The 11,680-nt window shown below is 50.8% G+C and overlaps 1 protein-coding gene across 1 annotated transcript in view; it reads left to right on the top strand.

Moving 5' to 3' along the window:
* Positions 1 to 4,830: 4,830 nt before the first annotated feature.
* Positions 4,831 to 11,680, top strand: part of LOC142818204 (uncharacterized) — a 48,296-nt gene continuing 41,446 nt past the window's right edge. The window contains exon 1 of the mRNA XM_075908273.1: positions 4,831 to 5,568. The gene's annotated coding sequence lies outside the window, so the exon portion shown is untranslated. The remainder of the gene's footprint in view (positions 5,569 to 11,680) is intronic.

Below are 11,680 nucleotides of genomic sequence, written 5' to 3'. Positions count from 1 at the left end.
CAGAACAGTTTTCTTGGGGCAAGGAGAGGAGTTTTTATAGGGATAGTTCAAAGAGAAAGAGGAGAGACAATAGAGATTGATCACCCCTGGTTATGGGTGATGTTCCTTGAATGAGCTCACAATGCAACTAGGCAGTTTCAGTATTTTAGATGTCAATAGGATCGTTTACTAGAATTGGTCTGATAATGACTAATCTGGGTGTGAGCAGGCCTAGGCTCATTAGCATCTGGAGCAGGGATTTCCCATCAGGCAGTGCTTCTCTGCTTTCGGTGTCCCATAGTTCAGTGCGGTTCCTGCCTTGGAAGAGCTGCTCTCCATTCTGTATGCTAATGAGATGTCCCTCTGTTCCATCTTTAATGTAAATGAGGCTGGGATGTTTCCTTAATTGTATCACCCTTGTCTGAAGCAGCTAGGTGTGTCTTCCCCGGCCTTTTCTTTGTTTTGTCTTTGATTCTAGCAGAGGCCTGAGGGAGGGGGATGGTTTTCCATGAATGTCACTCCCTGACTCCCCAAGAGCACAAGGTTGACAGGCGACCATGTTCTGGTTCCCCAAGAATCATAGAGCTGGTGGGTAACACTCCCTTCCCGCCTCTCTCTATGCATTCATTCATCCATCCCTCCATTCATTCTTTCCTCCCCCCCCTCTCTCTCCCTCCCTCTCTTCATCTATCTATCTATCTATCTATCTATCTATCTAATCTATCTATCTAATCTATCTATCTATCTATCCCAACACACACTCACCCCTTATATAAATATTGTTTCAAAAGAGCCCAGAGCTCCCTGCTGCTGCCACTGCTACAGCAGCAGGGGCGGGGACCTCTGGGCCCCTTTGAAATGCGGGGCCCCTATGCAATTGCCCCCTTTTCCCATCCATGTGCAGCATGAACTTGTTATGTGCACTGATATGGAGGTGACATGTCACATGTCAATTGCATATTGCACAACATCTCCATGTCACAAGCATCTCCATACTGCACGTCACCTGCACATTGGTGCACATAACAACGTTCATTCTGAGCGTGGACATAGAAAATGAAGGGCTCACTAGCCGACAGACTCGTGTACTCGTTAGCTGGGCTCTCTTGTCTGGGCCTCGCCTTCCTTGGCTCGTTGGCTAATGTGGATCAAGGTTCACACTGAGGCTTCCCTGCCCCGTCGCCCCCACCTTTTCCTGGCATGAGCTGCCCTGGCCCTGGGAGAGTGACACAGCTGGAAAGCACAAGGGTGGCTGCCAGGTGATGCTGCTGGTGCCTGCTATAGTGCTGGGAGAGGCCGCTGCAGACTGGGTGTGAACTGTCAGGGGGTGCCTGGTCCAGCCTGGGTTTTCCATTTCTCCTAGCCACATTCAAGCCTTCCTGGAGTCCCCTCAAGCTTGTGTTAGCATCCTTTGCATCCTGAATGCTGTGACCACGTGGGCTGGGGAGACGTGGCAGCCTGGAGCGGGGTGCTTTGGCCCAGAGGAGCAGCTGCAGCTGATTCAGTGTGTGTGCCATGGGAAATGTAATACACACACACACACACACACACACACAGGGCGCTTCCGATGCCACATGTCTGACAGTGCCCAAATACCCTGCCTACCGGTCTATCTGTCCCCAGGCATCCCGGGATCCATCCATCCATCTATCTGTCTGTCCCCATGCACCTCCTCTGCCCATCCCCATGCACCTCTTTTACCTGTGGTCCCCATGCACCCCTTTTACCCATCCCCATACACCCCCTCTGCCCAATCCCATGCACCCCCTCTACCCGTCCCCACGCTCCTCCTCTCCTTAGCTATCTTGCTCTCTGCAATTTGAATATCTTTTGCCAATAATTTTTTGGAAGAGGTTTCTCCAAATTTTGGAAAAGTCTCCTCTTTCACAAGAGCCCTTCTTTCTCGTGGGAGGATGACAACAGGCCTTCTGAAAGAGCGCGTCTGCTCTTCTGCAAAAATCAAAACAAAACAGAAGAGCAGACATGTTCCTTGGATGTAGCAGAGTTTTTCCAGGATTATCCCAGAAAAACCCCATAACATAGGTATAGCCCCAGGCAATAAGGAAGATTTTTCTAATGTCCAAACTAAACCTCCCTTGCTGCAAGTCCATTGCTTCTTGTCCTAGCCTCGAGCTTAAGGAGAATAACTTTTCTCCCTCCTTCTAACAATCTTTTAGGGTATGTCTACACTACAAAGTAAATTCAAACTAGCAGCCGTTAGTTCGAATTAACTTTAATAGCGGCTACACATACAAACCACTAGTTCAAATTTAAATCGAACTAGCAGAGCGCTTAATTCAAACTAGATAAATCTCATTCTACGAGGACTAACGCCTAGTTCGAATTAAGTAGTTTGAATTAAGGGCTGTGTAGCCACTTAATTTGAACTAGTGGGAGGCTAGCCCTTCCCAGCTTGCCCTGGTGGCCACTCTGGGCCAAACCGGGGAAACTCTTCTGCCCCCCTCTTGGCCCCAGACCCATTAAAGGGGCACGGGCTGGCTACAGTGCTTGTGCCAGTTGCAAGCCTGCCAGCACCCAGCCAGAAGACCCTGCACCTGGCATGGCATGAGCCAGCCACCCACTGCCACCCAGCCTTCCGCCTCTTCCCAGAACCAGGCTGGTGGCTTCCAGGAGTCTGCCCAGGGCCGCAAGAGGTGGGCTCCTGCCCGGTCTAGTGCAAAGATTGTGGACCTCATCGAGGTTTGGGGGGAGGCCTCCAACACCCACAATCTCCGCACTAGGCACAGAAATGCAGCCGTCTAGGGCAGGATAGCTGCCAGCCTGGCCACCAAAGGCCACATGCGAACCCAGGAGCAGGTTTGCATGAAAATCAAGTTGGTCCAGTGAGACCCCTGACCCTGAGCCCTGAGCTTAGAATGGCCGTACTGGGTCAGACCAAAGATCCATCTAGCCCAGTAGCCTGTCTGCCGACAGCGGCCAACACTAGGTACGCCAGAGGGGATGGACTGAAGACAATGATCAAGTGATTTGTCTCGTGCCATCCATCACCAGCCTTCCACAAACAGAGGCCAGGGACACCATTTCTACCCCCTGGCTAATAGCACTTCATGGACCCAACCTCCATGACTTTATCTAACCTCTCTTTAAACTCTGTTATAGTTCTAGCCTTCATAGCCTCCTGCAGCAAGGAGTTCCACAGGTTGACTATGTGCTGCGTGAAGAAGAACTTTCGCTTATTAGTTTTAAACCTGCTGCCCATTAATTTCATTTGGTATCCTTATATTATGGGAACTAATGAAGAACTTTCTTTTATTCACTCTCTCCACACCACTCATGATTCTATATACCTCTATCATATCTCTTCTTTTCTAAGCTGAACAGTCCCAGTTTCTTTAACCTCTCTTCATATGGGACCTGTTCCAAACCCCGACTCATTTTAGTTGCCCTTTTCTGAACCCTTTCCAAGGCCAAAATATATTTTTTGAGGTGAGGAGATCACATCTGTACACAGTACTGAAGATATGGCGTACCAGTTTTATACTTCCCCTCCTCCTTCTTTCCCTGGCTTCCCCCTTCCAGCTCCCTCCTTTCAGGTTTCCCCTCCTCTCTCTCATCTTCTCTCTCTTTCCCTCTCCCACTCTCCCCAGAAGTTAATCCCCTCCCCCCCAGTTTTGTTAAATAAAGAGAGTTTCTATTTTTGAACACGTGTCCTTTATTTTTTACATCAGGAAGGGGGGCTAGGGAGGGGTAAGTGGAAGGAGGTGAGGGAGGAATGGGGCATGAGCCCCCGAGGGGGAGGACTGGGTGCGGGTTCCTCGGGGTGGAAGCCCTCCTGCAGGGCCTCCTGGATCCTGACAGCCCCCTGTTTCAGCCCCCCCGGATGGCAGCCTGTGTCACGTGCAGCCGGGCTGATGGCCGAGTGCTGTGATGTGCCGAGTGCGGGCACTCAGGGAACTCCAAGACAGGACTGCTTTACTGTCCCTCATTGAGTTAGACAAGCAAGTGGGGAACCCTGAGAACTGTCTGTCTGGGGTGGGGATCGGGTCCTTTTAAGCACAGCCCTCAGCTAGCCTGAGGCAGCAGCTCCCCACTCTAAGTCCTAAGCTGATGCCCTGCCGGCACTGCTTCCAGCCAGCCTTAACCTCGGTTCAGGGTCCACTCAATGTGGACATACTATTTCGAATTAGCAAAACACTAATACGAATTAGTTTTTAGGTCTAGATGCACTAATTCGAATTAGCTTATTTCAAATTAACTAATTCGAATTAAGTTAGTTTGAATTAGTGCTGTAGTGTAGACATACCCTTAGTTACTTGGAAGCTCCTACCATGTCCCCTCTCAGTCTTCTTTTTTCCAAACTGAACAAACCCAGTACTTTCACTCTTGCCTCACAAAGCCACCACGTCTAGACTGGCATGATTTTCCGCAAATGCTTTTAATGGAAAAGTTTTCCGTTAAAAGCATTTGCGGAAAAGAGCGTCTAGATTGGCAGGATGCTTTTCCGCAAAAGTACTTTTTGCGGAAAAGCGTCTGTGCCAATCTAGACTTGTTTTTGCACAAAAAGCCCCGATCGCCATTTTCGCGAATAGGGCTTTTTTGCGCAAAACAAATCTGAGTTGTCTTCACTGGACCTTTTGACCGAATGGGAGCAGCATAGCATTTCCGCAAGAAGTACTGATTTCTTACATGTGATCGTCAGTGTTCTTGTGGAAATTCAAGCAGACAGTGTAGGCAGCTGACAAGTCTAGACACAGCCAACATGTTTTCTAGATCTTCCATCAGTTTTTGCTGTTCTTCTCTGGATCCTCTCTGTGGGGGTTTCACCCGTCCCCCCCCTTTGAGTTAGTTAGTTGCCGCACGCGCTGGTGGTAAGTTCCTTGCTTAATTCCCGCAACGGGAGGACTGGGTCGCGGGTTGGCAGGGTGGGGGGCCTCACTCCCAGACCCCAGCCCAGGGCCCTAAGGACAGAGTCAGCCTGACCTGTCCCACCGGAGGGGCTATGCCCTAAACCGCCGGTGCGCCGGCTCCGTGCCCTGCCCTGGGCTGCTTCCACCCTGCCCTAATTTACCTATTTCTGTAGCTTCCCCCTCCCAGTCTTCCTCTCTCTCTTCTCAGCCCGCTCGTCCACCCCTCCTTCGCACTCCCCTTCTCCAACTCCCTTGCTCTCCCCCTTTCTCCCCTGCTCTCCCTACCCCTCTCCCCCTTGTATCCACAACCCCATACTTTATATTCCCCGGGCCAGTTTCCCCTGGCGTCTGACGTCACTTCCCCCAGGTACCCTCCCCCGCCCCGTCACTTCTGGCCGCCATCTTGTCCCGGGACGCCGGATTGCGTTGCCTAGCAACGCGGTCGTCCGTGCGAGCCGTTACGTGCAGGGCAGCGCTGCACGGCTCACAGACCGGCCTTGTCTGTCTGTGCCTCCCTAACAGGGACAGCGCTATTGCCGGGTCAGTGCGGGGTGGGCCCGTTTCCAGGGAAAGGGGGGGGCCCACCTCGTCACACTCTCCAATTTCCAAGTCTTTCCTGAGAGGTGGCATCCAGAACTGGACACAATACTTCAGCTGAGGCCTAAATAGCTCAGAGTAGAGTGGAGGAATGATGTCTCGTGTCTTGCTTCTATTGCTTCAGGTAGGAATAAGAGATCCTCTGGAAAAGGGCTTTATTCCGGAGGATTGCGCCAGACTAGACGCTTTTTTCCGGCTTTTCCCCAAGCCGGAAAAAAAGCGGCGGCCATGTTTATTTAAATCCCACGGGAGATATTTAAATCCCCCGCGGATTTCCCTATTCCAAAGTTAGAAATTAGCATGCCTCTTCCGGAGAAGGGGCCAGTCTAGACGTAGCCCGGTAGAATGGCTGGTGTCCACGCTTCACAGAGCAGTCGGAGTTGAATTGGCTGGGAAAGGTTAATGTTGAACTCTGTGAAATGCTGTAAGGGTTTGGTCTCTTGCATTTTCATCAATGGTCAGATATGCTTCTTGAGCCACCAAGTTTCTACCCCTGCGATAAAACGCAAGTGCCTCCCCCTGCGATAAAACGCATTTCCTGCTAGCTAGTGCTGGGTCATTCCTTGGGCAGTTCTAGTTTTAGTTTTGCTTTGGATCCATTACACAATGTTTTCCAACTCTGTGTTCCTGTATGCTCATTTCTTGAAAATCATCTCTAAGGGCAGGCAGCTCTTGCAGATTTTGATGGCTCCAATCCAAACAAGTGTCTGATGATTTTTCTGAAGATTCCTTGTATGAGTTGGGCAGTGTTACTGTTACACCATTTGCTGGAAGCCTCCTCTCTGTGTGTGGGGACAGATGCTGTTTGACAGTACAGGCAGTCCCTGGGTTACATACAAGATAGGGACTGTAGGTTTGTTCTTAAGTTGAATTTGCATGTAAGTCGGAACTGGTGTCCAGATTCAGCCGCTGTTGAAACTGACCGGCGGCTGACTACAGGAAGCCCGAGGCAGAGCTGCTCTGCCACTACTTGTGCCCCTGGTAGTGGGAGTGAAACAAAAGACAGGACTATGTAGCACTTTAAAGACTAACAAGATGGTTTATTAGATGATGAGCTTTCGTGGGCCAGACCCACTTCCGCAGATGGGAGGAAACTGAGTGCTCCCTGCTGCTGCCTACTGGTCAGTCAGGACCTACCTGATGAGGGGGAGCATGTGAAGTCTCTTGTTCCCTGACCCTGCCCTGCTGAGTCAACTACTACAGAGCAGCAGTGTGTGGTTGACTTTGAGTGCTGAGCCCCTTCCAGGGCAGAAGGAGACTTCATGCATTTCTCCCCCCCCCCAATCCCCAGGCCCTGATTGGCCTGGAGCAGGGGAAGCGCGCAAAGTCCCCTTCTGCCCTGCCCCCATGCTGCAAGGAGCGAGGGGGTGCTCCTTCCGCCCTGCAAGGGGCTCAGCACTCAGTCAACCACACACTGCTGCTCTGTAGTAGTTGACTCAGCAGGGCAGGGTCAGGGAGCATGAGACTTCACATGCTCCCCCTCCCCAGGTAGGCCCTGACTGACCAGTAGGCAGCAGCAGGGAGCACTCAGTTTCCTCCCACTACCAGGGGCACAGGTACCTAGCCGTTCACAATAGCAGTCAGTTCTCTGGGAGGGGAGGGGGGACTTTGCACACTTTCCCACCCCCAGACCAATCAGTCTGTGAGTGGAGAAGCACAGAAGCGTCCTGGCCTCTTGTCAAAAATTATTGCCCATCCCTGGTCTAGGATCATGAACTTTCGTGGGTACCTCATCAGAGGAGGTGGGGAAATAGAAAAGAATCTTTAGCTGCTAGTTTTAGTGGGCAGGGTTTTATAGCACCATGTACTTTAGACATGTCAGAGACTGGTCTCCTGCCTGCAAGAGCTGAATCTATCCAGAGATTGTACAGAGCAGGGAGAGAGGCCACATGCACTTTTCTCCCCACCCTTTCATTTCACCTTTTGCACAAGAATCTTTGTTTAGTTTCCTTTCAGCTCTTGCCTGTCATGTGCTGTGCTTGAGCCCTACTTCATTGTTCTCCTGTTTTTAACTTGGGCCTAACTCGTTTGTTTGCTTCGATGGCTCCTATTCTGTTTGTAGAAGCTTTCGCTACAAATCCCATCACCCTTCCTGCTCTTTACTTGAACAATCCCATTTCCTCTCTCGTGACTCATGCCTGTGGTATTCTAGCTTTCACACGCCCCTTCGCCTTTGCCCTCCAGACCGGTGTCAGACACCTAGCTGCGCTGGCCATGCCCGTTGCTAGGTAGCAGCTCCATGGTGGGAGCTAAGTGGCCAACTACTCTAGAATAATCTGTTTCCTGTTTGTCAGGCCTAGCCATAGAACATGGTTATTGCAGCCCCTCAGCCTGAGGGGCCAGACAGGCCTTTCCCCAGGCAGAGATTAAACACCCACAGGAGCTGAACGGAAAACTTGATCCTGCTCAGCAAACAAGGGCCCTTTCCAGCTGTTTCATTTAGGAAAGTCGGGGTTTTTAGAGTCTGAGAGCGAGTGGCTGAAAATTTTGCTCTTCCTGTTACTTAACTTTAATTCACTGTAAACAGTAATTTCAATGGTGTATATTGTGGGAAAGGGACATCGCTGTGAAAGAGTCAGTGCCTCTGTTTATTCCATTGCACTGGGAGACCCTCCCCCAGGGCTGGAGCTGCAGCCAGAGCCCATTGCTCTTGTGTATGTCCCAAGATGGAGCTTGTCACACGAGGCAGTCACTGTCCATGCCTGGCTCTGGCCTTTACAGGTGGAGACCAGAGCCCACAGTCCAAATGGAAGGTTTGCATTCGGTGCTGTTGGTGCCTCCCTGTCAGGGTGTGCGCTCCCCACCCTGCTTCAGTGACCCACTGACTGTCTTCATCTAGCCCATCTCCAGACAAGCTACAGTCCTAGGATGCGCAACAAGGACTTTTAAGCCAGCAGCTGTAACATCTCTGCTAGAGCCTGCATCGAGAACTGGGAGATTTGATGCATGTAATGTACTATCCTTTAGCAACCTTACTCTCATGCTTTTCTTTATTGTAGTAACAAACCTTTAGATGTTAGATGCTAAAGGATTTGCTCAGTGTGATTTGTGGGTAAGATCCAGAGGGTAAATTGGCCAGGGATTTGTGGCTGGTTTCTTGGAACCGGACAGAACTTGTTCGGGGTAGGTGGGGTTGGGTTCTAAGACCCTCCCCCCCCCCAGTGTATGAGGCCTGTGGCCATCTGGGACACGGATATTGCTGGGGTGTCGGAGGGGTTTTGCTCGTGAGGCTTCAGGCAGGCAGCTGAAGTGCTCTATGGGACTGGTTTGTGGCCTGTTTGGGAAGGTCACCAGTCTGGGGGCTGTAAGGAGCCCCGAGTTTGAGCAATTTGTCTTGAGCGGACGCCCTCAGCTGTGCCCAGACTCGGCCCGGTCTGTCACAGGCCCCCAGCCAGGGAGTGCCTTAGCTGGCCCTCTCCTAGCCCAGCCTGGCTGGCCCAATACGGTCCTCCCTCCTGGGAGCCTCCTGCTTCCTCTGCTTCCAGCTCTTCACTGCTCCCTCTCCAAAGCAAACTGTGCGGCTACATCCAGATTGCATCCCTTTTTCGTAAAAGGGGTGCAAATTAGATGTATCACAATTGCTTATTTTAAGAGGGATAAGGGATCTTTTGGAAAAGGCTTTATTTTCCGAAAGATCCACATCTAGATTGGCGCTTTTTTCTGGCAAAGCTCCAAACCGGAAAAAGCGGCAGCCATTTTTATGCTAATGAAGTGGGGGAGATTTAAATCGCCGCATCATTAGCAATTGCGATACGTCTAATTTGCATCCCTTTTACGAAAAAGGGATGCAGTCTAGACGTAGCCTGCTTCTTTATATATCCCCCAGCTGGGCTCTCATTAGCCTTAACAGCCTCAGCTGGGTCTTTGCTTCCAGCCCCTGCTCTGGGCCTGAGTTTTGCTCTTAAAGGGCCAGTGCAGGGCAGGCACCCTGTCACACACCCTCCCTTTCAGATCGGGCTTCCCTTCCCCTGCTGGCCCCCATTCTGGGCCTCTCGTATACTTTCCCTCTGGACCTGGTTTCCCCTCAGGGCCCTAGCTATCCTCAGGTTTGCCCTAGCCGCCTCTGAGCATGTGTAGCAGAGTCGGCGTGATGGCTGGCAAGCTCCCCAGAGAGTCACCACGCCGCTGTCAGTGCGGGGTGACAATGCCCCATCACACCTCCCCCCCTTTCCGGAACTCTATCCTCTTCCAAAGTCTCTTTGTCAGCTATGGACCTAGGAAAAAAAACAAACAACAAACACAACAACAAAAAAACTACTCGTGTCATGGACCCTCCTCGGCCTGTGGCAAACCTCAAATTTATAGGGCTGTAACGCCAGATACCACCTCATGATACAAGGGTTGGTATCCTTCATTGACTGAATCCATTGTAATGGTGCATGGTCTGTTATCAACATGAAAGCTTCCCCTAGCAGATAATAGCGCAAGGTCTCTGCTGCCCACTTAACTGCCAGGGCCTCCTTCTCAATCATGGCGTATTGTCGTTCCTATGGTAATAATTTCCTGCTTAAATACAGGATTGGGTGTTCCTCCCCTTCCTGCTCCTGCAAGAGGACAGCTCCTAGTCCCGTGTCTGATGCATCCGTGTATACTATAAATGGTTTTGTAAAGTCTGGTTGGTAAAGAACTGGTGCTTGCGTCAATCGTTGCTTTAATGCTTGGAACGCTTTCTCGCACTGCTCGGTCCACTGGACCCTTTGGGGTCGTGTATTCTGGGTTAAGTCCGTTAAGGGTGCAGCAATCGTGGCGAAATCAGGTATGAATCGCCGATAGTAACCGGCTAGCCCCAGGACTTGGCGGACTTGCCTTTTTGTGGTGGGCGCTTCGTAATTTCTCAGGGCTTGTCCACCTGGGGTTTTATCTTTCCCTGTCCCATCACGTAGCCCAAATAGGATACTTCCTTTTGCCCAAAGTGGCACTTACTTGGGTTAGCAGTGAGCTTGGCATCGGCCAGGGCCCCCAGGACCACCTTCAGATGTTGCAGGTGTTCTGGCCATGATTCACTGAAAATGACAATGTCATCAATATATGCAGCAGCATACTCACGATGTTCATATAATACCTTGTCCATCAGCCTCTGGAATGTCGCTGCCACCCCATTCAATCCAAAAGGCATTGTGATTAAGTGGAACAGGCCAAATGGTGCGGCGAACGCGGTCTTGTCCTCGGATGCTGGTGTCAGAGGGATCTGCCAGTATCCTTTAGTGAGGTCGAGCGTAGAGATGTAGTGAGCCTTACCCAACCGTTCCAGCAGTTCATTTACTCTGGGCATAGGATACACATCAAATCACGAAATTGCGTTGACTTTCCGGAAGTCTATGCAAAACCGTAGTGTGCCATCGGATTTAGGCACCAAAATGATGGGACTGCACCACTCGCTCCTTGATTCCCTGATCACCCCCATTTACAACATACATTGCAGCTCTTCCTGTACTGGCTCCCAAATTTTCCGCAGGAGTTGCCGTATGTGATCCCGGACCTTTTTACCTGGGGTCGTCGCGATATGGTGCCTCAGAGGGGTCTTACCTGGTTGTGTAGCTAGGACATGTTTGGATTCCCGTAGGAGGGAGCTTATCTCTTTTTGTTGTCCCTCTGTCAACTCCACCCCAATATGTGTTGCTCCTTCTTATTACCTCCCCAGGGTCCCAGCTCCGGTTCCAGTGGCTGTAAGGTGATAAGCATACCCTCTCGTGCTCTCCGCTTTAGTAAATTGACATGGAAAATTTGCTTGTCCTTCCATTTTCCCGATAACTTGATTTCATAATCAACTGGTCCCACCAGAAGTATGACCTCGAAGGGACCTTGCCATTTGGCCAATAATTTTGAGTCCAGTGCCAGTAAAAGCAGCAATACCCTGTCACCTTGTTGAAACGTTCTGGGTTTGGCCCCTTGGATATAATATTGGCCCTGCTTATTTTGTGCCTGGAGGAGGTTCTCTTTAGCCAACTCCCCTACTGTACGGAGTCTCTGTTGTAAGTCCAAAATATAAGGTACTGTACCCTTCAGTCCTGTTCCTCCTATGTCTCCCGCAATAAGTCCAGTATTCCCCGGGGCTGTCTGCCGTAAAGTAATTCAAACAGGGAAAATCCCATTGAGGTCTGGGGCACCTCTCGCACCGCAAATAACAGTGCCAATAGTAACCGGTCCCAGTTCTTTGGGTCTAGCTTGACAAACCGCCACAACATCCCTTTTAAGGTCCTATTAAAATGTTCGACAAGTCCATCTGTTTTTGGATG

Source organism: Pelodiscus sinensis, chromosome 24, assembly GCF_049634645.1.
Source record: "Pelodiscus sinensis isolate JC-2024 chromosome 24, ASM4963464v1, whole genome shotgun sequence".
NCBI lineage: Eukaryota > Metazoa > Chordata > Testudines > Trionychidae > Pelodiscus > Pelodiscus sinensis.
This window is presented reverse-complemented; position numbering and strand designations above follow the sequence as displayed.